This window comes from Canis lupus, chromosome X, assembly GCF_003254725.2.
Source record: "Canis lupus dingo isolate Sandy chromosome X, ASM325472v2, whole genome shotgun sequence".
Taxonomy (NCBI): domain Eukaryota; kingdom Metazoa; phylum Chordata; class Mammalia; order Carnivora; family Canidae; genus Canis; species Canis lupus.
Genome location: NC_064281.1, coordinates 69,965,435 through 69,986,389, shown reverse-complemented (window position 1 = coordinate 69,986,389; position 20,955 = coordinate 69,965,435). Strand labels below are relative to the sequence as shown.

At 39.5% G+C, this 20,955-nt stretch overlaps 2 pseudogenes; one reads left to right on the top strand and one right to left on the bottom strand.

Moving 5' to 3' along the window:
- Nucleotides 1-2,898: 2,898 nt before the first annotated feature.
- Nucleotides 2,899-7,754, bottom strand: LOC112649343 (E3 ubiquitin-protein ligase RFWD3-like; annotated as a pseudogene).
- Nucleotides 7,755-13,020: 5,266 nt separating this feature from the next.
- On the top strand, nucleotides 13,021-14,170 carry LOC112649344 (E3 ubiquitin-protein ligase RFWD3-like; annotated as a pseudogene).
- Nucleotides 14,171-20,955: the final 6,785 nt, after the last annotated feature.

The following is a 20,955-nucleotide window of genomic DNA, read 5'->3' as shown; positions in this document are numbered from 1 at the left end:
ATGTGGATCTCCAATTTTACCAGCACCGTTTATTGAGGAGACTACCCTTTTTCCAGTGGATATTCTTTCCTCCTTTGTCGAATATTAATTGAGCATAAAGTTGAGGGTCCACAACTGGATTCTCTATTCTGTTCCATTGATCTATATGTTGGTTTTTGTGCCAGTACCACACTGTCTTGATGATCACAGCTTTGTAGCACAACTTGAAATTTGGCATTGTGATGCCCCCAACTCTGCTTTTCTTTTTCAATATTCCCCTGGCTATTCGGGGTCTTTTCTGATTCCACACAAATTTTAAGATGATTTGTTCCAACTCTCTGAAGAAAGTCCATGGTTTTTTGATAGGCATTGCATTAAACGTGTAAATTGCCCTGGGTAACATTGACATTTTCACAATATTAATTCTGCCAATCCATGAGCATGGAATATTTTTCCATCCTTTCGTGTCTTCCTCAATTTCTTTCAGAAGTGTTCTATAGTTTTTAGGATATGGATCCTTTACCTCTTTGGTTAGATTTATTCCTAGATATCTTATGCTTTTGCGTGCAATTATAAACGGGATTGACTCCTCAATTTCTCTTTCATCGGTCTCAGTGCTAGTGGATATAAGTGCCACTGATTTCTGGGCATTGGTTTTGTATCCTGCCACATTGCCGAATTGCTCTATGAGTTCTAGCAATCTTGGAGTGGAGTCTTTTGGGTTTTCTATGCACAGTATCATGTCATCTGCAAAGAGGGAGAGTTTGATTTCTTTTTTGCCCATTTGAATACCTTTTATTTCTTTTTGTTGCCTGATTGCTGAGGCTAGGACTTCTAGTACTATGTTGAATAGCAGTGGTGGGAGTGAATGTCCCTGTCTCATTCCTAATCTTAGAGGAAAGGTTCCCAGTGTTTTCCCATTGAGAAAGATATTTGCTGTGGGCTTTTTGTAGATGGCTTTTTAGATGCTGAAGAATGTTCCCTCTATCCTTACACTCTGAAGACTTTTGATCAGGAATGGATGCTGTATTTTGTCAAATGCCTTCTCTGCATCTATTGAGAGGATGATAGGGTTCTTGTTTTTTCTCTTGTTGATATGATCTATCACATTGATTGCTTTATGAGTCTTGAACCAGCCTTGCATCCTGGGGATAAATCCCATTTGGTCATGGTGAATAATCTTAATGTATTGTTAGATCCTATTGGCTAGTATGTTATTGAGAATATTTGCATCTGTGTTCACCAGGGATATTGGTCTGTAATTCTCCTTTTTGGTGGGGTCTTTGTCTGGCTTTGGAATTACGGTGATGTAGGCCTCATAAAATGAGTTTGGAAGTATTCCATCCCTTTCTATCCTTCCGAACAGCTTTAGTAGAATAGGTATGGTTTCTTCTTTAAACGTTTGATAGAATTCCCCTGGGAAGCCATCTGGCCCTGTACTTTTGTGTCTTTGGAGGTTTTTGATGACTGCTTCAATTTCCTCCCTGGTTATTGACCTGCTCAGGTTTTCTATTTCTTCCTGTTCTAGTTTTGGTAATTTTGAGTTTCCAGTAATACATCCATTTTTTCTAGATTGCCTAATTTATTGGTGTATCATAAACACACCAATAATAGGTTTTTAAAATCATTTTTATTTCCTTGTTATTGAATGTGATCTCTCCTCTTTCATTCTTGATTTTATTAATTTGAGTCTTTTTTCTCTTCTTTTTAATAAGGCTGGCTAATGGTTTATCTATCTTATTAATTCTTTCAAAGAACCAATTCTAGGTTTTGTTAATCTGTTCCACAGTTCTTTTGGTCTCTATTTCATTGAGTTCTGCTTGAACCTTATTATCTCTCTTCTTCTGCTTGGTGTAGATTTTATTTGCTATTCTCTCTCCAGTTCCTTTAGGTGCGAGGTTAACTTTTGTATTTAAATTCTTTCCAATTTTTTGAGGGATACTTGTCTTGTGATGTTTTTCCATCTTAGGACTGCTTTTGCTGTATCCCAAAGATTTTGAACACTTGTATCTTCATTTTCACTAGTTTCCATGAATCTTTTGAATTCTTCTCTAATTTCCTGTTTGACCCATTTGTATTTTAACAGGATGCTCTTTAACCTTCACGTGTTTGAGTTTCTTCCAAATTTCTTCTTGTGATTGAGTTCACATTTCAAAGCCCTGTGGTCTGAAAATATTCAGGAGACAATCCCAATCTTTTGGTATCACTTGAGGCCTGATTTGTTACCCAGTTTGTGGTATTCTGGAGAAAGTTCCATGTGCACTTGAGAAGACTGTGTTTTTAGTTCCGTTCAGATGGAATGTTCTGTATATGTCTGTGAAACCCATCTGGTCCAGTGTATCATTTAAAGCCCTTGATTCTTTGGTGATGTCGTGCTTAGAAGATACCTGGAGTAGATCTGTTGCTGCCATAATGCAGACCAGAAGTACTCTACCACACACTTCTGTGGGGTTGAGACAAAATTACTAAAAGGTTGTCAACACACAAGGTCAGAAATAGAGCAAATTCTTCACCAAGTTGTATAGTGCCCCCTTATTTTCAACTGAAGACTCTTCTGCATCCACACTGTGTCTAAGCAACATGAAGATCATTAGTCCCTTCCGGGATATAAGCATTCATTCCCAAGTCATAGAGCTGAAGTGACATGACCACTTAGGCAGATGTCACATCCTTCAGAAAATGCTTGGTGTACACTCATATGTTAAAAGAGGTCCAGAGGAATGTCTGATCAGAAATAGAGATTCAGTATAGATTCACTATAGATTCATGAAGGATTTTAACCCAAGACATGAATAATGTAAATGAGAGTACCTGTCACTTACTCTTTCGATGGACACTGCAATTACACAATCTGTAGTATTTCAGTGACCTGGAGTCTTAGAGTTACATCAACCCAAAGGAACCATGATCCCAGAAGTTCTAGACCATAGGCAATAAGCCAACATCTTGCTCAGGGCTGCTAGCTGCTAGCAAACAACATCTGATGTAAACCAGCAGCAAGCCTGATACGTTCCATACACAGTCATCCCACCTATAGATGTAGACCATATTCTCTTAAGGTAGCCAAGTAGCTACTGTAGTTCACCTCAAATGGGCAGATGTCCAAGACAGACTGGTTGGCCCACAGTTCCTGAAGCAACGAGCCACTGCCAGCATCCCACAGCAGGGCAGAATTTTATGTTTCATCACCAGTACACACCAGGATGCTGCCATCATTCTTTGGCTTCTGGAAAATGGCACCTTTTGTCAGTAGTTTGCAAGTGGGTCCCCCAAGGAACATTTGTACAGGATGACTGGTACAGACTGGCTCTCCAACATCATCCAGCTTGTAGGACATCTCCATCAGCACACTTCGTAAAGTGTTGTGATTTTTATCAGGCCTGTAGGTCACAAGACAATGCTGGGTGCTGCTCTCTGTCTGAAAGTCTACGTAGCCCCCTGGCTCTATGGGCAGCACATGAGGCCAATGAGAAAAGCTCAGTTTTAGCTCCCAGAAGGAAGTGTTCTCCAAAGTTCCAGCCAACACCCTATCATATGGAAATGCAGATGGGACAGCTCTGGGATGTGTTTGATAGGGACACCAGCAAGCATCTGGCTTTCGGGGGGTACTAACTCCTGGATATGACAGCTCATGTTTCAAAGGTAGAAACAGAATAGCAGAATTGAACCATTGACCAGTTTGGCACAGATGTGATTACTTTCATCAAGACACCAGCAGCAACTCCAGAGAGGACGTCCTGCATTATACATCTGGACCACTGTATTTGTCTCCAGGCTGGTTAGATTCACAGTGCTGTCTAGGGAAGCCGAGAGCAGTAAGCCTTTGGACCCACTGCTGAAAGCCAGTCCTCGGATCTGTTTGCCATGCATGGGAATGTACTGACTGCTTTTCATGTTGACAGTACTCAACATCTTAACGTCAAAGCCTGGCAGGAAGGAGACCTCAGGGGAATGCCGTGACATCACCAGGCAACTCAGAGCGTCCCAGTAAGTCATGATTTGGCAGTTTCCAGTCTGAGACACCATGAAGGTCTTCTGGAAATGGTACTTGTGCTGGCTCTGGCTGGAGGGCAGGCAGTTTGGGAAACATGCTTGGGAGCACCTGGGGTGCTGTGAAATCTGATCTCAATGCTGCACGATAAGTTTCTGCAAGTCCTGGACACGACTAGTGGATATCCTTGGATAGTGGACAATAAAACTGCAAAAGTGGGTTGAGGACACATGGGGAGCATCAGCTAGACTAAGAAGTTCAGAATATATTTAGTATAAAATATGGAGGCATTGAAAGCTTCTGAGAAGGAGAATGATTTGACATATTACGAATCTGTTTATTTTCACCTTTCCATGTTCCAAAAAGAATTTGAGGCAAGCAACAATACATACAATGTAATAGGATAAAAATATATAAAGAGACTAAGATGAAAGGCTAAAACAATAATAAAATGGTCAAATAATATCAGGAGGAGTTAGCGCACAAATATGGATAGAGAAGATCCAGCACAATTATTAAGAGTGGGGTCACAGCCCTGGGTTTCTAATTCACCAAAGCAAAGGTAGAGAAGAAGTATCTATACACTAATGAAAAGATCAAAGCTGTAGTTCACAAAGGTCAGTCTAGCAGCGGCAGAGAGCATGGATTGGAGTGCTGGCAATGTAGGAGGAGGGTAGGCTGGTTAGGAAGTTACTACAATAGCAAGAACCTCAACAAGAGGCTGTCTTATGGGATTTTACATCCCTTAATAGAAGTCTGGTGAAAAGGATGAACTACTGCTTTGGTATCTTTGTGATCTAAAACATGTTGCAAATGACAACCCCCAAAGATGTATAAAGCTAATTTGGTCATTGAAAACACCTTGAGGTGTTTTCCTTAAGATGTGTATTTTCACAATTAATTTCTTCCCTAAGTGTCTCTGGGGGTTTGGCAGGCTAAAATTTTCCATATCCTCTGTGTGCAGCAATGAAAACTTTTTTTTTTTTTTTGTGATAGTCACACAAAGAGAGAGAGAGGCAGAGACGCAGGCAGAGGGAGAAGCAGGCTCCATGCACCGGGAGCCCGACGTGGGATTCGATCCTGGGTGTCCAAGATCGCACCCTGGGCCAAAGGCAGGCGCTAAACCGCTGCGCCACCCAGGGATCCCGAAAACTTTTTATTAAAGATTTTATTTATTTATTCATGAGAGACTCACAGAGAGAGGCAGAGACACAGGCAGAGGGAGAAGCAGGCTCCCCACAGGGAGCCCGATACAGGACTCAATCCCAGGACCCCAGGGTCATGACCTAGGCCAAAGGCAGATGCTCAAACACTGAGCCACCCAGGTGCCCCAGCAATGACATCTTTAACTGTTAGATTGTGTGGTACTGTTCAGAGTAGATGACACTTTTGCAGTCTGAACACTAATAAGCCATTTAAGAATAAATGTTCAGTTAATAACTGGTTTCTTTCAAAATAAAAACTATGTTTTCTTTTCCTTTGAGTGAGTGTTCAGTTTCAATATGATATGTGACACTAGCATCAGGGAAAAGAGATAGTTTGCGAGGGTAACTGCAGCTCCAAAGTTAAAAGAAATGAGTCAAAGTAGTATTGACACAGATTCATTTTATTTTAGAATGCCTGGACCAGGCAGCAAGATATATTTGAATAACAGGAGTTGTGTCCTGCAGTGAAGGTAAGTAATTCTCTACTGGGCCTAAATTATTCAAAAGCAGGGGTAAGGGCAATTTACACGTTTAATGCAATCCCTATCAAAATACCATGGACTTTCTTCAGAGAGTTGGAACAAATTATCTTAAGATTTGTGTGGAATCAGAAAAGACCCTGAATAGGCAGGGGAATATTAAAAAAGAAAACCATAGCTGGGGGTATCACAAAGCCAGATTTCAGGTTGTACTACAAAGCTGTGGTCATCAAGACAGTGTGCTACTGGCACAAAAACAGACACATAGATCAATGGAACAGAATAGAGAATCCAGAAGTGGGCCCTCAACTTTATGGTCAACTAATATTTGACAAAGGAGGAAAGACTATCCATTGGAAGAAAGACAGTCTCTTCAATAAATGGTGCTGGGAAAATTGGACATCCATATGCAGAAGAATGAAACTGGGCAACTCTCTTGCACCATACACAAAGATAAACTCAAAATGGATGAAAAATCTTAATGTGAGACAAAATTCCATCAAAATCCTAGAGAAGAACACAGGCAACACCCTTTTTGAACTTGGCCACAGAAACTCCTTTCAAGATACATCCCTGAAGGCAAGGGAAACAAAAGCAAAAATGAATTATTTTGACGTAATCAAGATAAAAAGCTTCTGCACAGCAAAGGATACAGTCAACAAAACTAAAAGACAGCCTACAGAATGGGAGAAGATATTTGCAAATGATGTATCAGATAAAGGGCTAGTATCCAAGATCTATAAATAACTTATTAAACTCAATAGCAAAGAAACAAACAATCCAATCATAAAAATGGGCAAAATATATGAACAGAAATGTCACCGAAGAAGACATACACATGGCCAACAAGCACATGAGGAAATGCTCCGCATCACTGGCCATCAGGGAAATACAAATCAAAACCACAATGGGATACCACCTCACACCAGTGAGAATGGGGAAAATTAACAAGACAGGAAACAACAAATGTTGGAGAGGATGTGGAGAAAGGGGAACCCTCTTGCACTGTTGGTGGTAATGTGAACTTGTCCAGCCACTCTTGAAAACTGTGTGGAGGTTCATGAAAGAGTTAAAGATAGATCTGCTGTAAGACCCAGCAATTGCACTCTGAAGATTTACCCCAAAGGTACAGATGCAGTGAAACGCCGGGACACCTGCTTATAGCAACAATGTCCACAATAGCCAAACTGTGGAAGGAGCCTCGGTGTCTATTAAAAGAGGAATGGATAGAGAAGATGTGGTCTATGTATACAATGGAATATTACTCAGCCATTAGATACGACAAATACCCACCATTTGCTTCGATGTGGATGGAACTGGAGGGTATTATGCCGAGTGAAATAAGTCAATCGGAGAATGACAAACATTATATGGTCTCATTCATTTGGGGAATATAAAAATTAATGGAAGGGAATAAAGGGAAAGCAGAGTAAATGAGTGAAAATCAGTGAGGGTGACAAAGTATGAAGGACACCTTACTCTGGGAAATGAATCAGGGGTAGTGGAAGGGGAGGTGGGTGCAGGGTTGGGGTGACTGGGTGATGGGCACTGAGGGGGGCACTTGGTGGGATGAGCCCTGGGTGTTATGCTATATGTTGGCAAATTGAACTCCAATAAAAGATAAAAAAAATTAATAGAATAAAGAATATAGTAAAATAAAAAAAAATTGAAGAAGACAAACCATCTAACGAAAATAAAAATAAAAATAAAAAATAGATTCATCATGTTATTCCTTCACACAAACAACATTTATCAAGTACATAGTATGTATATACCACATTGCATAGCCCTTGGGGAGTAGAAAAGATAAGAGAGCTATGTTCTCATTCCTTTAAGTGCTTGTAAATAGATAAGACAAATATACAAAAAGAGTTCAAAGATGCAAGAAAAAAATTGGTCTAAAAAGGCACAATTGTAAATTGTATAGCTCTTAAGAAATTTTTAGTAGGATAATGTCCATGATTTAAGGATATTCCATTAATATTATACTGTAGAAATGATTAATGAATGCATTAGGGAGGGGGTTAGAGTCAGTATCACTTACCCATTCATCCAAATACACATGGGGTTATCTTTCCGTTTACTTTGAGTGAATTCCATACTGGGTCCAGAAGAGAGATATATCCACACACTTTTAGGAATTTTCAATCTTTTAGTATTGTCACATTAATTCTAAAGACTTCTTTTCCACACATTGTTTGGCAACTGACTAAATATATTGAAAATATACAATGTCACATGGGATCTAAATTCTGTTTGGCCAACATCTATAGTAACAGTGAACTGCATTCAATATTCTTCACAAAGGATTACCAATTAGTTCACTCAATTCATTACTGGAGACTGATGCAAATGTTTATTATAAAACCTATGTTGGGATGCTTGGGTGGCTCAGCAGTTGAGCGTCTGCCTTTGGCTCAGGGTGTGATCCTGGGATCCTGGATTGAGTCCCACATCGGGCTCCCTGTGGGGAGCCTGCTCCTCCCTATGCCTATTTCTCTGCCTCTCTCTCTCTCTCATAAATAAATAATTCTTTAAAAAATAAATAAACAACCTATGTGTGAAAGGAACTTTCACAATCCCTAAAGCATTTCTGCATGAGCACATTAACACATTTGCATAATGTGGCATCTACTATATTATAACTATGTTTTTTGTTTCTCATTCCATGCAGTTTTTTCCTCCATAAATTTACCTAACTGGTTACATTTTGTTGAATCTACCTATCCAAGTAAGTGGAAGTTTCCAAAGACTGCAAAATAATTTATAGAGGAAAAGAGTGAGGGACTGGGTAATGAGAAGCTAGCCAGTGATAAAATTTAAAATATATTGTTGGGTGTAAATTATCCATAGATGGATAATCAGAAGCTGAATGTATCTTCCAAATTTTTTTATTCAGGGCTTACATAGCAGCTGTATATTTCTGTATTTTCCTCTACTCTGTACTACCAACCACTATTAACCAAAGCAATTGTGGTAGCTCTTCACTTACATCAGCAGACATCATCACTAATAATAAAAAAAATCTGGAGCTAGTTTGATCACAATCTCGATGTAATATTCCTAAGGTTTGAAACTTTCATTGATACATTTTAAAAGTTTTTTTTAATAAAAGGAATTCTTATCTCCATGTATCAATCTATCAATTTCAACCTATGACTTATACAATAAACAATACCAAATTGTAAAGTCACAGAGCTCCTATATAATATCTCTACCAAGGAAAAATAACACAAAGGACTTCACACCTTTTATTTGACACTAAATAGTCTTGAAAGTACTCTTTGCCAATATAGAGGCTTTCGAGGGACATTTGTGGACATGTTATTTTAATCATTTCTATTAAGCACCTATAGTATACATGGCAGTTTTCTAGACACTATAGAAGATGCAAAACATATAATAGAATAGCTGCCCTACACAAGCTTATTATTTAAAATGAGTTCTAAAATAAACACATGCAAAAGAACATTTTTTAAAAGTCTGATAATGCATTCAAATTGTATATAAGATGCTAAAGAATGCAAGTAAAGGGAGAAATCAACTGAGATAAAGATAATTAGGGAAAATTTGAAGTAAATGACTGTTGAGCTGACTTTTTTCCTTGAGAAAATCTGGCCCATCAGTTTTTTTAAAAAAGTATATTTTCACCTTGATGTGATTTGGGAACTGGGTGAAAATGACTGAATATGTCTTTTCTGTAAGAAAAAAAAGAGAAACATAAGATTTCCAACACCTTTTCAGGGAGAAAAAAAACTATACTTCATCTTTGATCCCCCCTCTTCTCCAGAATATCATTCATGTCTTCCTCCTTGCATTTTTCTACTGAATGACTGGGAAGATGATAAAGCATTTCATCTGAGGATGCAATACAGTGACAGGTTAGCTTATACATTGAGGTTACTGGGATACAAATATGATTGCTCAGGGCACCCTTTTCAGGAAAAGAAAACTAATGACATTTTATATTTCTTGTACGAAGCGCAATTTTGAACACGTAAGTCTTCTCTAGCCCTAGTCAAAAGACACGAAGTCCCATTATAAAAAAAAAAAGTTTCTTGCGAAGTTCTTTTGGGGTCCATTAACAAAGAAGATTCATCTCTGACCTCAGCAGACTGCTCCACTTTGAAGGTCCTTGAAAAGTGATTCGACATGATAATGTTGGTTTTTCACAAAGGAAAAAAATCATGTAGCTGATTCAACCAACTATATATAATTAGAGCTGACTTGTTAGTCACTGTAAGATATGATTATGTCCAAAGGAATAGTAACTTTTCTGACAATGACCATTTGCATCTATTTAAAATCAGAGGCATAGATCTGCTATCCTTAGTATTGCAGCATGGTTTTTCTTTGTTCCATCTTTATCCAGATTTAAATTTCCCAAATTTAGAGAGAAGCTTAGACTCTGAGCCAAAATATTGTTTTTGAATTGCCAGAAGGTTCTTGTTAATTTTTCCATGTTCTTATAAATTCAATTACAAGCTGAAGCTTAGATCAAATTAAAATGACTTGCTTCATTATCAAACATCCAGCCATCCAGCTGTTCACAATATTAATGTATTTTTGTTTTTGTTTTTGTTTACGATACTGATGTTAATACATTTCAAATACAATAGTATTTTCTGATGTTCTCTGTAGGTTCCCTCATGTCTATAGTCAATTATTTGCTATGTGAGTGTTTATGGCAGCCTGGCTTCCTGTTTCTACTACATCTTCCACTCCCCCAAAACCTTAAAACACTTAAATCCTGACATCTATGAATCATAACTAAATGCAATATCTTTTCTTTTCTTTTTTCTTTTCTTCTTTTCTTTTTTTCTTTTCTTTTCTTTTCTTCTTTTCTTTTCTTTCTTTGCTGTGGAAGAGGTCTCATACTAGAAGGGAATAAAATCTAACATCTCAATAAAAACTTAAATAGAATTCTTTTCCATTATCAAACACTATGACCACAATCCATGTATCAATATATGCCTATCCTTGCAGATATTTGGCATCTTGACAAAAATTGTAGCACCAAATGTGAATAAGGGAGATGGCAAGATATGTTGCTTTCTTTAGCTGAAGATTGAAAAGAAGTAGTGATAATTGAAATGACTGAGAAAAATCTATTTGTTTTTATTTTCAGAATGTTTAAAAATAAGTGCTTTGGTTGAAATCTGAAGATGTGTGTCTACTTGGTAGAAAGAACTATCCCATTTAGTCAGTAACCAGTAACCATTATTCATGCACAGTAAAGTGCTACTCCTGAGACAGATCCATGTAGGTGTGAAAAATTAATCAAAAAGGAATGAAATTCTTACCAATAAACAAGCAAATCATATTCAACGATAAGGAAAATTCATAGAGGTGAAAAAGAGTATCTTGGAAACTGAGTATAACTTCAACGGCTTCTCTTCCTCATACTAATCCCTTTCCTAATTGCTGTATATCTGTAGCTTCTTGGATCACCTGAGTCCTTCAGAACCTGCCTTGGAATTTTAGGCTCTTTAGTAACCTGTTTCAGACTAAAAAATACTATTCCTGTCCCATCAACTACACACCCATACATACTTTATCAGCCTCAATCATAGTCCATTTAGCTACATAAATAAGTTATGCCCATTCCAAACCTCCCACACATAATCATACAACAAATTAGCCAGGGGATGAAACAGGGTAAAGGACATTTTAGACTAGGGGAATAGCATGGGGAAAGGCATGAAGCACAAAATACTATGCTATGTGTAGAGAACTACAGTCATTGCTGAAAGTGCCAAGTTGAAGTTCAATGGAGAAAGGGTAACTTTATTGCTTTCAGTCATATGTCACATAATCTAAAGTGCAGATTACAAAACTATTCTAAGGTGATAGTGAATCAGCGAGTCCATCCTTGGCACATGAGTATTAAAGATGACTAATATATAAGTCAAGTGAATGTAGAGTCTTTATCCATACCTAAATGCCCTTTTGTCAATAAACTTTCATAATGTCTCAGTTTCAACATGTGATATCAGGGTGCAGTGTTAAGACGACAGTTGTTTTTGCTTTTGTGTTTTGTTTTGTTTTTTATTTTGTAATGCAAGTGCATTGCCATCCACATGACTAGATAAATAGGCCACCTCCTCACATTACCCCCAAACTTAATTTGCTTTGTTTTATCTCTTCATTGATTTTAATAACACCATGTGAACCACTTGCTTTTTCTCTTTCTGTGTTTTAAATTTCCAATCTTATGTTTTAAATCTGCCTATAAAGAGTTGAGCCTGCAAAACCCTTGGCCCCCAATCTCAAACTCAGTAAAAGCAAAACCTCCAACCCAATGTGCTCTTCCCCTAATTGTGACCTTGTTCTGTGGCCCCAGATATGCTGTGTAATTTTCCAGTCTTGCAAGTAATAAACTTTTATTTTTTCTAAGTTTCTTGATGGTTGTTGCTAAGGACATCTTGCAATCATAATAAGAAACACAAAGGCCAGTCCAACCACAACATTAATTATTGATGGGTTAAGACCAACACAAAACACAGAGTCATTAAACCTGTAGCTTCAAAATTATATAGTTAATTAATTTGTCTTTTCTTCTTTAATAATTGACCTAAGCTTTGTAATATGGTTCCTCTCACAGTATAAGCTATAGATACCAACATCAGAAAACTCACTTGATGCTTGGTAAAATGTAGATTCTTGAAACTCAAGTTATATCTGCTAAATGAAAGTAGAGCCTATGAATCTGAATTTAGACAGACATTTCCAGCTGAATCTAATGCAGAATGACATCTAACCATATTACTAACATGATACCTGTCTGTGGTGAGTTAGACAAGAGTAACTGCTGACAGAAGGTTAGTAAAACTGACTTGTATCTGCTGGAAATTGTGTCAGTGTTTGCCAAGGCATAGTCCTCAGAGCCCTGCTTGCTGAAGGTGTTTTAGAAAAATTTTCTATGCTCAAATAGATTTGTGGTACGACCATATTACTTATTTCTCTTAGAGAGTCCCAGTGAATAGTAACATATTAAAAGTTCTGAGAAGTCCTGCATTAAAAGAGAAACTTTAACCCAGCATTTCTCAAACTTATTTAACTATGAAACCTTTTATTATCATAAACCTATTAACATACTATAGAATGGGTATGCTAATATGAGTGCATTTAGAAAATAATGCTCTAATGTTTTGCTGTTAAATATGGTATTGGCATTTATAATATTATTGAATTATTTTCCATTTTTAGTTTATTAAGATTTTTTGTTTTTATTTTTAAAGATTTTTTAAAAATCAGAGATAATATTGGAATATATTTTAAAATGAGGGATATAGTAGTTCTTTCAAAGAAACTGCTGCCAGTGCGGCAATTTTCCAAGCCCCACAGTGTCCTCCCAATGCTAGTGATGGCTCGCGAAGCAATGGAATATAATCTTCATATGCAATTAGAGCATCATGTTGCAAAACAGCCTGTTCCTGCTGAAGTGGTCAGCAGCCAAGTGGGACCACCCCTGCTCCAGCCTGCTCCTGATGAAGGGGCCAGCAGCCAGGTGGGACTGCACCTGCTCCAGCCTGCTCCACACGCGTCTTTTGGCCTGACAGAGGAAGGGGAGCTGTGGGGAGAAGATCATGTGGAGAACATTAATCCAGGAGCTTCGGAGGAGCATAGGCAGCGATCTCATGTTAACCACCCTGACCGAGTGTCTTCATTGGATTCAATGAACAGTTTCATCAGTGGGCTTCAGAGACTTCATGGCATGCTGGAATTCCTGAGACCTTCATCAGACTGCAACGTGGGACCAATGAGATCGAGTAGGATGAGGGGATCTGCTTCACGCAGGTCAAGAACTGCAGGGTAGCAGAGGACAGACAGTGCCAGGTCAAGAGCACCACCAATAGATGCCTACTTTCAAGTGAGCCAGACCAAGCCTCATTTGCCAACCACCTCCTGTGATTCAGAGACCTGAAATCCTGTCTGAGGACTTGCGGGTCTCGAGTAGTTCTAGTTCTGAGAGTGATAGCTCCACAGAGTTTGAAGAAGTTGTTGCCCAGGCAGAGGAAACTAGAGCTGCTGTTTTAGAAAAGCAAGTAGGAGGTACCTCAGCACAGCAAGAAGTTACATGTATCAGTGGAGGAGAGACCTTCCCCAAACAGTCTCCCTAGAAGATGAACCCCCTTCTACCTTCTGTTCCTATGGATGATGAAGAAGGGGACACTTGCACAATATTTTTGGAGCACATGACCAATGCTAGGGATCATCACATTTCAATATTGTACCGTGGGTACCTCTTTGGGTATAAGTGCATTTCTAAGTGGCTAAAGGGACAGGCACAAAAATGTCCCCAGTGCAACAAGAAAGCCAAGCACAGTGACATTGTTGTTCTTTATGTCCGAACCCTGGGAGCTCTGGACACTAGTGAACATGAGCGCATGAAAAGTTCTTTACTAAAGGAGCAGATGCTAAGGAAGCAGGCTGAGTTAGAATCAGCACAGTGCTGGAGCCAGCTTCAAGTCCTCAGAGACGAATGCAGCAAGATTTATGATCCATCAGACTGAATCACTTACCTTTCTCCAAACCTGTCATGTGTTTTTCCTGCTTCCATACCACTCTGAGTGCTGTTACCTCTAACTAGACTATTTCTGTTCTTATGTCTGCTGGTGAGATGCTTTCTATTAAATTCCATAGCTCTACTGCTACATCTTCCTGAATTCTTCCCTGATCTAACCACCATTTATAATTTGCCCTGCTCTAAAACATTGTCTTTATTGTTCTTTTTTTTTTTAATTTTTTATTTATTTATGATAGTCACACAGAGAGAGAGAGAGAGGCAGAGACACAGGCAGAGGGAGAAGCAGGCTCCATGCACCGGGAGCCCGAAGTGGGATTCGATCCTGGGTCTCCAGGATCGCGCCCTGGGCCAAAGGCAGGTGCCAAACCGCTGCGCCACCCAGGGATCCCAATGTCTTTATTGTTCTTATATTCTATCTTGTGTTTGTACACTTAGCTTATACCAATACCCACTTCATGCCTGGAAGAACCAGAAGTTTCTTGAAGATAGCGGCCATGTCCTATTGATCATTGTATCCTCTTTATAGCATGTGGGTCAGTCTGTTGTGTATTCTAGTTGCTCAACAAATGTTTGTTGAACAAATTTATATGAATAAAAACAATAAATGAAACTGTATTTCTGTTTGAGTGAGAGATCTCATGTTTTAGCACTGGGATATGTGGGTAGAGGCCTATAAGACCACACCGTATAACTCATTCCCATTAGTGGGAAAAAAAAAAAAAAAAAAGATGGGCAAGTTCTGCTGTCATGGGGCTGGAGCACTAGCTCTGAAGGATATTTTGCTTCTTTTTATTTAAAAAGACAATTAGTCCTCAAGGACTGAAAAATTGGGGGAAAAGTATCTAGTGAACATTGAAAATATAGACATCCACAGAAAAAAATATGTACATATGAGTAATATGACAATGCTAACCTCCAGGCAGAAAATTAGGATACAACTTGTTTGTTTTACAGTACAGTTAACGGGAATGATTAAAAGTCTCACTGAGTTGCCACTTATCCAAGAAGTCACCGGACACTCTGAATTAGTTTGGAGAATTTGATAATATGCCCTTAGAGACAGAGGCAGGATACGGATGCACAAAATAAATCTGATGAGTCATTGCAGCAAAATTCCTAGGATGACAAAATAAGGAAGCTGGGATTTATTGAGCTAAAAACTGTAACAGGAAAGCAAAAGACAATGATAATGCTTGATTCTTTTTCTTTATTGGAGTTCAATTTGCCAACATATAGCATAACACCCAGTGCTGATCCCATCAAGTGCCCCCCTCAGTGCCCGTCACCCAGTCACCCCTACCCCCCACCCACCTCCCTTTCCACCACCCCTAGTTCGTTACCCAGAGTTAGGAGTCTCTCATGTTCTGTTCCCTTTCTGATATTTCCCACTATTTTTTTCTCTTTCTCCATTATTCCCCTTCACTATTTTTTATATTTCCCAAATGAATGAGACCATATAATTTTGTCATTCTCCGATTAACTTATTTCACTAAGCATAATACCCTCCAGTTTCATCCACGTCGAAGCAAATGGTGGGTATTTGTCATTTCTAATGGCTGAGAAATATTCCATTGTATATATAGACCACATCTTCTTTATCCATTCATCTTTTGATGGACACTGAGGCTCCTTCCACAGTTTGGCTATTGTGGACATTGTTGCTATAAACATCGGGGTGCAGGTGTCCCGGCATTTCACTGCATCTGTATCTTTGGGATAAATCCCCAGCAATGCAATTGCTGGATCGTAGGGCAGATCTATTTTTAACTCTTTCAGGAACCTCCACACAGTTTTCCAGAGTGGCGGTACCATTTCATATTCCCACCAACAGTGCAAGAGGGTTCCCCTTTCTCCACATCCTCTCCAACATTTGTTGTTTCCTGCCTTGTTAATTTTCCCCATTCTCCCTGGAGTGAGGTGGGATTTCACTGTGGTTTTGATTTGTATTTCCCTGATTGCCGGTGATGTGTAGCATTTTCTCATGTGCTTGTTGGCCATGTCTATGTCTTCTGTGAGATTTCTGTTCATGTCTTTTGCCCATTTCATGATTGGATTGTTTGTTTCTTTGCTGTAGAGTTTATTAAGTTTTTTATAGATCTTGGATACTAGTCCTTTATCTGATATGTCATTTGCAAATTTCTTCTCCCATTCTGTAGCTTGTCTCTTAGTTTTGTTGACTGTTTCTTTTGCTGTACAGAAGCTTCATATCTTGATGAAGTCCCAATAGTTCATTTTTGCTTTTGTTTTTTTTTTGCCTTCATGGATGTATCCTGCAAGAAGTTATTGTGGCCAAGTTCAAAAAGGGTGTTGCTTGTGTTCTCCTCTAGGATTTTGATGGAATCTTGTCTTATATTAAGATCTTCCATCCATTTTGAGTTTATCTTTGTGTATGGTGCAAGAGAGTGGTCTAGTTTCATTCTTCTGCATGTGGATGTCCAATTTTCCCAGCACCATTTATTGAACAGACTGTCTTTCTTCCAGTGGATAGTCTTTCCTCCTTTGTCGAATATTAGTTGACCATAATGTTGAGGGTCCACGTCTGGATTGTCTATTCTGTTCCATTGATCTATGTGTCTGTTTTTGTGCCAGTACCACACTGTCTTGATCACCACAGTTTGTAGTACAACCTGAAATCCGGCATTGTGATGCCCCCAGCTATGCTTTTCTTTTTCAATATTCCCCTGGCTATTCTGTTGTTGTTTTTTTTTCTGATTCCACACAAATCTTAAGATGATTTGTTCCAACTCTCTGAAGAAAGTCCGTGGTATTTTGATTGGGATTGTATTAAATATGTACATTGGGAGGCGGGGCAAAAAGGCGGACGAATAGGGTCCCCAGGTCACCTGTCCCCACCAAATTATCTAGACAACCTTCAAATCATCCTGAAAACCTATGAATTCGGCCTGAGATTTAAAGAGAACAGCTGGAATCCTACAATGAGAAGAGTTCACGCTTCAATCAAGATAGGAAGACAGGTGGGGGGGGGGTTGGGGAAGAAATAAAGAAACAAAAGGCATCCAAAGGGAAGGGGCCCCACGAGGAGCTGGGCTAAGGCCGGGGCGAGTGTCCCCAGGACAGGAAAACCCCGCCCGGAGAAGCAGGAGTTTCACCAAACTTCCTGGACAGAAAGGCGCTCCCAGGGAGTTAGAGCAGGACCCCAGGAGGGGCGGGGATACCCTCAGGCTCCCTGGGACACTAAGAGAGCACCTGTGCCCCAGGGAGAGCAGGCCACACCCCGCGGCCGAGCTCCCTAAAGGGCTGCAGCTCGGAAGCAGCAGAGACAGAGGCTCCCCGCGGAGGGGGCTGTGTGGCCCGGGAGAGCGATTCCAATAGCACAGGCTCGGGAGCACAGGGCGCCAGGGACACAGCCCAGGATCCGGCACTCCCCCCGGGACAGGCAGAGGCCAGGAGGGCACAGGACAGCAAAGACAGTCCTGCCATCGGTTGGCCCCAAGCAGAGCAGATCAGCAGCCCTGCCCCCAGAGCATCCAGGCCCCTGAAGATGGAGAGCTCCATAGTTACTGCAGGAACTGAATACAGGGCTACAGAGCTGGCCGCTGCCACTGTTGTTGTTCTTCCTGGGGCCTCACAGGATAAAGAATGCCCACTGAGCGCACAGTGGCCTCACCGGATAAACAGCTTAAACATCTTTCACTGAACCCTGCACCAGGCAGGGGGCTGAGCAGCTCCACCAAGTGCTAACACCTGAAAATCAGCACGGCAGGCCCCTCCCCCAGAAGACCAGCTAGACGGACAGGGGAAAAACAAATTATTGACCAAGCAACACTGAAAAGTCCCAGGGGAAGTCAAGGGATTTACAGTATACAGAATCAGAGGATATTCCCCTTTGATATTTGGTTTTTGATTTGTTTCCTTCTCACCTTTTCTTTCTTTCTTTTTTTCTTTTCTTCTTTTTTTCCCTCTTTCTTTTTTTCTTTTTCTTTTTTTCTCTCTCTCCTCACTTATTCACCTTGTCCCAATACAACTTGTTTTTGGCCACTCTGCACTGAGCAAAATGACCAAAAGGAAAACCTCACCTCAAAAGAAAGAATCACAAACAGTCCTCTCTCCCACAGAGTTACAAAATTTGGATTACAATTCAATGTCAGAAAGCCAATTCAGAAGCACTATTATAAAGCTACTAGTGGCTCTAGAAAAAAGCATAAAGGACTCAAGTGACTCCATGACTGCAGAATTTAGATCTAATCAGGCCGAAATTAAAAATCAATTAAATGAGATGCAATCCAAACTAGAGGTCCTAATGATGAGAGTTAACAAGGTAGAAGAACGAGTGAGAGACATAGAAGACAAGTTGATGGCAAAGAGGGAAACTGAGGAAAAAAGAGATAAACAATTAAAAGACCATGAAGATAGATTAAGGGAAATAAATGACAGCTTGAGGAAGAAAAACCTACGTTTAATTGGGGTTCCCGAGGGCGCCGAAAGGGCCAGAGGGCCAGAATACGTATTTGAACAAATCCTAGCTGAAAACTTTCCTAATCTGGGAAGGGAAACAGGCATTCAGATCCAGGAAATAGAGAGATCCCCCGTAAAATCAATAAAAACTGCTCAACACCTCCACATTTAATTGTGAAGCTTGCAAATTCCAAAGATAAAGAGAAGATCCTTAAAGCAACAAGAGACAAGAAATCCCTGACTTTTATGGGGAGGACTATTAGGGTAACAGCAGACCTGTCCACAGAGACCTGGCAGGCAAGAAAGGGCTGGAAGTATGTATTCAGGGTCCTAAAGGAGAAGAACATGCAGCCAAGAATACTTTATCCAGCAAGGCATTCATTCAGAATAGGAGAGATAAACAGCTTCCAAGATAGGCAGGAACTGAAAGAATATGTGACCACCAAACCAGCTCTGCAAGAAATATTAAGGGGGACTCTTGAAATTCCCCTTTAAGAAAAAGTCCAATGGAACAATCCACAAAAACAGGGACTGAATAGGTATCATGATGACACTAAACTCATATCTTTTAATAGTAACTCTGAACGTGAATGGGCTTAATGACCCCATCAAAAGACGCAGGGTGTCAGACTGGATAAAAAAGCACGACCCATCTATTTGCTGTCTACAACAGACTCATTTTAGACATAAAGACACCTAGCCTGAAAATAAAAGCTTGGGGAACCATTTACCATTCAAATGGTTCTCAAAAGAAAGCAGGGGTAGCCATCCTTATATCAGATAAATAAAGTTTATCCTGAAGACTGTAGTGAGAGATGAAGAGGGACACTATATCATACTTAAAGGATCTATCCAACAAGAGGACTTAACAATCTTCAATATATATGCCCCGAATGTGGGAACTGCCAAATATATCAATCAATTAATAACCAAAGTGAAGAAATACTTAGATAATAATATACTTATACTTGGTGACTTCAAACTAGCTCTTTCTATACTCGATAGGTCTTCTAAGCACATCTCCAAAGAAACGAGAGCTTTAAATGATACACTGGACCAGATGGATTTCAGAGATATGTACAAAACTTTACACCAAACTCAACTGAATACACATTCTTCTCAAGTGCACATGGAACTTTCTCCAGAATAGACCACATACTGGGTCACAAATCAGGTCTGAACCGATACCAAAAGATTGGGATCGTCCCCTGCATATTCTCAGAATATACCTTGAAATTAGAACTAAATCACAACAAGAAGTTTGGAAGGACCTCAAACACGTGGAGGTTAAGGACCATCCTGCTAAAAGATGAAAGAGTCAACCAGGAAATTAAGGAAGAATTAAAAAGATTCATGGAAACTAATGAGAATGAAGATATAACCTTTAAAATCTTTGGGACGCAGCAAAAGCCGTCCTGAGAGAGAAATACATCGCAATACAAGCATTTATTCAAAAACTGGAAAGAACTCAAATACAAAAGCTAACCTTACACCTAAAGGAGCTAGAGAAAAAACAGCAAATAGATCCTACACCGAGCAGAAGAAGAGAGTTAATAAAGATTTGAGCAGAACTCAACGAAATCGAGACCAGAAGACCTGTGGAACAGAAACCACAGAACCAGGACTTGGTTCTTTGAAAGAATTAATAAGATAGATAAACCAATAGCCAGCCTTATTAAAAAGAAGAGAGAGAAGACTCAAATTAATAAAATCATGAATGAGAAAGGAGAGATCACTACCAACACCAAGGAAATACAAATGATTTTAAAAACATATTATGAACAGCTATACGCCAATAAATTAGGCAATCTAGAAGAAATGGACGCATTCCTGGAAAGCCACAAACTACCAAAACTGGAACAGGAAGCAATGGAAAACCTGAACAGCCCAATAACCAGGGAAGAAATTGAAGCAGTTATCAAAAACCTCCCAAGACACAAAAGTCCAGGGCCAGATGGCTTCCCAGGGGAATTCTATCAAACATTTAAAGAAGAGACCATACCTAATCTACTAAACCTGTTTGGAAAGATAGAAAGAGATGGAGTACTTCCAAATTCCTTCTATGAGGCGAGCATCACCTTAATTCTAAAACCAGACAAAGACCCCACCAAAAAGGAGAATTATAGACCAATATCCCTGATGAACATGGATGCAAAAATTCTCAACAAGATACTAGCCAATAGGATCCAATGGTAAGTTAAGAAGATTATTCACCATGACCAAGTAGGATTTATCCCTGGGACGCAAGGCTGGTTCAACACTCGTAAAACAATCAATGTGATTCATCATATCAGCAAGAGAAAACCAAGAACCATATGATCCTCTCAAAAGATGCAGAGAAAGCATTTGATAAAA